Source organism: Schistocerca gregaria, chromosome 5, assembly GCF_023897955.1.
Source record: "Schistocerca gregaria isolate iqSchGreg1 chromosome 5, iqSchGreg1.2, whole genome shotgun sequence".
Lineage (NCBI taxonomy): Eukaryota > Metazoa > Arthropoda > Insecta > Orthoptera > Acrididae > Schistocerca > Schistocerca gregaria.
The window spans coordinates 138,186,734-138,191,658 of NC_064924.1; positions in this window are offsets into that span (position 1 = coordinate 138,186,734).

The window sequence follows — 4,925 nt, forward strand, 5'->3', positions numbered from 1 at the left end:
AATGTACTGGATATAAGCAAGCTGCATCGAAATCTGCACACTAAGCATGGAAGATATTTGAACTATGAAGGGAAAAGGTTGGTTTGTGATCGTGTTAGTGAAATAATTAAAGAAAGACTTCTAAGGAATAGAACAATCTATCAGCTTACTGTACATCCCTACAACAGCAGCAAGGGACACAACCTGCTACAGCAAGACAATCAGTATCAAGAACTGGAGATTTTTACTGGCCGCAGATCAAGACAGCACCTCCATAGTTCATCCCAGAAGTATTCTTCAGATTAAAACGAAAGGAAGGCATAGAGAAATAAAGGTTAGTGATGAATTAGGTATGCTAAGCAGAAACCCGGAGTTTATAACTGTCCATCAAAATGGGCAGTCACTGTGAAACAAAATTAATGAGTTAGAAGTATTACTGTCAGATCATTTAAAAGAAGTATCTGTATTGTATTTTCGTGAACATTGGCTAACTGATGAGATGTTAGCAATCACAAGTATATGGGGTTATGTTATGACATCTCGTTTAAGTAGAAAAGTATCTACACATGGAAGAACAAATATATCTGTGAAACACAGTATCAGCTATTGCTGCCTAAAATCTCTCAAAAAAATTAGGAAAAGAAGGTGGTTTTGAAATTTCTGCTGTAGATGATGATGATTGGATTGTGGGGTGCTCAACTGTGTGGTTATCAGTGCCCATACAAATTCCCAACTTTTGCTCAGTCCAATCTCATCACTTGCACGAATGACGACAAAATGATGAGGACAACACAAACACCCAGTCATCTCGAGGCAGGTGAAAATCCCTGACCCCACCGGGAATTGAACCCGGGACCCTGTGCTCGGGAAGTGAGAACACGACTGCAAGACCACGAGCTACGGACTTCGTTTTTATTGAGGTTAATCCTACAGCCAATCATAATTTGCCGGTACAGAAGTCCAAACTCAAACATAAAAATATTCCTTAACGAACATGAAGGTGGTCTTGACAATATCGGGGACCTAAACAAAACAGTTATAATATGTGGAGACTGTTAACATTTTAACAAAGTTTCAAAAGATAGAGACGATCTTATAGCTATTTGTGCAACATACAACCTGCTCTCAATTATAAATTCCCCTGCCAGAGTTACAAGTGTATCCGGAACCACTGTTGATGTGATACTGACAAACAAGGAAAACCATGCATATGCAGCTACAGACTTCAACACAGGTTCAGTGACCACTAAGCACAGCTTCTCGAAGTATCTTCAATGCTGAACTTATTTGTACAAACAGAAACAATAAAAATAAGAAGAACCTTTAGCCATCAAAACACTGAATACTTTAGGAGGTTATTAAAGATGAGAAGTTCAGCATATTCATGGATATACTTACACATTATTTTAACATATCATTTCCAGCAAAAAATCAGAAAAAATTGCTGATTGACAACAGGTATAAGAAAGTCATGTGCTGAAAAATGAAGATTATATGGCATCTCGAAGTCTTCCATACTATCCAATGAAGTCCTTGCATATTTCAAGAATTATAAAATGATACTTAAAAAAGTGATCAAAAAAGCTAAAGTAATGGCAAATGACTGCTTATATAAATAACTCCAATAACAAAATGAAAGCTGTACGGAATATAATGAAACAAAGAACTGACAATGTTTCTCCTCAAAATTCCAGTATTAAATTGAATTGTAACGTCACAGAAATTAATGATAATAAGTATTGAACACATTTGCTATTTCTTTAAATAGCAAATGTGTTCAATACTTATTTTAGCAATATATTAATCGTTGAAATCAAACCTTGCCTTGCAACACAAACTGTCCAGTGTCATCAGTATATACCAACATAAATCCTACTTCACTGTTTCTCTTTCCAACAACCCAGAAAGAAGTCCTGTAAGTTATCAGAATTTTAAAAGTGAATCATTCCATTGAAATAGATGGCATCCCAGACAGCATTATTAAAAAAAATGTGGAGATCTCATTATTGAACCATTAGCTCACCTTTATAATAGTTCCTTTCAAACTGGAATTTTCCCATCAGGCCCAAAAACAGCTACGTTAAAATCACTATTCAAAAAAGGTAAAAAGGATGAAATGGCTAACTACAGGTCCATTGCTCTACTATCTGTACTCTCAAAAATCATAGAAAATTTTTTTCAAAGAAGAGTAGTAGATTTTCTGGAAGGGCACAAAATACCATCCATAGCACAACATGGGTTCAAGAAGGCCGATCAACTGATGCAGCAATTTTTGAACTACTAAGTGAAGCACTTCAAAAACTAGATAATGGTGAAAACATCATTGGAATATTTCTAGATCTCTATAAGGCTTTTGATATCATAGATCACACAAAACTACTTCTTAAGCTTGACAACATGGGGATTAGAGGAACATATAACAACTGGATAAAGTCATACTTAAGCAGTTGAAAACAAGTGGTTGAAATGCAACATCAAAATTTCATAAATCTCACTAACTCTATTCAAACCATGAAACCATTAAATACCATCCAGTTTTCTGATACAAGTATGCTAGTGAGTGGGAAAGAAACGGAAATGCTTCAGAAGTCTACAACAGACACTGAACAATATTGAAAACTGGTTCAGCTGCAACAAATTGGTAATAAATGCATGCAAGACAGTGGCACTAAATTTCTATAATGTGAAAAAAAGTAAGCGAACTGTTCAGATACAGATACCTGACAAAGACCTTCAGAATGTAGACAACATTAAGTTCCTGTGAGTATGGCTCCAAGATAATCTTAAATGGGGGACACATATTGAAAAAGTCTGTAAGAAATTAAGAACTACATGCTACTTACTGAGAATATTAGAGGGACGCTGCAACAAAGATTCTCTGAAAACTGTGTATTATGCCTATATATGCTCACAACAGAAATATGGAATCATTTTCTGGGGTAACTCTTCTCTTAGCCAAAAGCTCTATGGGCTACAAAAAAGTATAAGCATAACAGAAGGTGTAAAATAAAACAAAACCTGTAGACCACTAATTAAAAAACTAGAAATCCTCCCACTTCCATGTGTATATATTTATGAGATAACTGTGCCTGTGAAAAAATATTCAATGGAAAATACCACTCTTCCAGAAAAATGAAAATATCTGCTCGTATAATACTAGGAAAAAAACTTTCATTTAGAGCCCACCAATACTACCCTGAATGAAAAAGAAACCCTGAATTATGGGAAAGCTATTTATAATAAACTTCCCCACCACAAATTAAATCAATAAATGACATGGCAAATTTCAAGTCAACTGTTAAGGCATATTTGACTCATCACTGCTTCTACAGCCTCCACGAGTTCCTTGAGGAAGTTCACTAACGATTTGTGTCTTTGCCTTAGTGATGTATCATAGACATGTTACTAGAGCTTTAATGACTTACCATGTAAATGTAGCTGTAATACAAATATTAATCTGCCAATACAGTATATGCTCTTTCTGCTTTAAAATATCTACTCTTTATTTTTGTACAATATTTGCTCTGTATATTGTATCTCAGTCATCATTTAATGTAGAATTAATGAAGTCAATGCAAATTTAATATTATATTTTGAGATACATTGACTTGTCCTACACCAGAATGTACTATTTGGGTATTATATGATTACTAGGACCAATAAAACTCTAATCTACACTACAATATCAACAAGTTTCATGTGCAGGGAGATATCTAACATTTGTACGGCAACACAATTTTGAACCATCCTGTAAATTTTTACACTGGAAAGGAGACAAATTATGACAGTATCAAGTGTGCCACCCCCCCCCCCTCAGTATTAGGGCTTACTGCAATTTCTCACTAACAAGAAGACATGCCCTGTCCATCTATGTAGAAGAGTGATATTCGAGAGGGACAATGCAATGCTGAACCACAAAACCATTCAACGTCTGTGAATCTTAATTAGGTGCTCGTAAAACAACATTACCTACACAGTTGTTAACACATTGTTGAAGACACTATTGGAAATGAGGGAAGCATAAAGATTAACGGGAAAAGCAGTGTCATAGACAATGGAAGGAGAAGATTAGAAATGAGACAGTACTAAGGAAAAATATGCTGTATGATACAGCAGCTACAGAACCACAGAAAGACTTCGCTACACAATGATATTACAGAAGTAATGAGCTCAACTGGATGAAGGATGAGAGTGATAAGCTGATGTTACGAACACTGAAAATGTATGTATCACAGTAATAATTATTAATGTTTGTTCTAGGAATTGGTAACCTTCACCTTTTTTTCTTGGGGGAAAAAAAAAAACTTCTTTGAGTCCAATTTCTATAACTGGGGGTCGTGTTGTAGAATATGCTTACGGCAAGGGGGTGTATGTCAATATATAGACAGAAGGCAATGAATTTATGTTGCTAAAATTACACAATGGGCCTACAGTGTAAGAAAAATATAAAATACAAAACACAAAATCTCATCTGATTCCTGTATACTAACATCATTATTTGGTTTGCATTTTGTAATTTGTCATTTTGTGGTTAAACAATTTCTGTGAACTCTTTTTTCACATTGGTAACTTACTGACTGATCATTAAAAGTTTATTTTACTTTGAGCTGCAGAGAGCATGACTAAGGAAACCAATGACGCATAAGAAAGTCTATTTAAAAAAAAAAAACTTATGTTGCTTTTAAATGCTAACAGTACATGTTTACAACAAGCTCATTCATGGCAACAACATAAAAGTGAAGAAAGTGAGTGCTAATGCTAAAATAAGGTATCCTAATTCTCCATTTGGAAATAAGAGAATTTAAATAATCTGCAGAAAAAAGTTCTGATGAGGCACAGATATGTACATTAGCTTTCAACAGATGTGCAGTGATGAAAGTACATACATCAAGCCTAAAATGAAGTTTGGCCGTACAATTGAACTATCCAAAATCATGCACAGATGA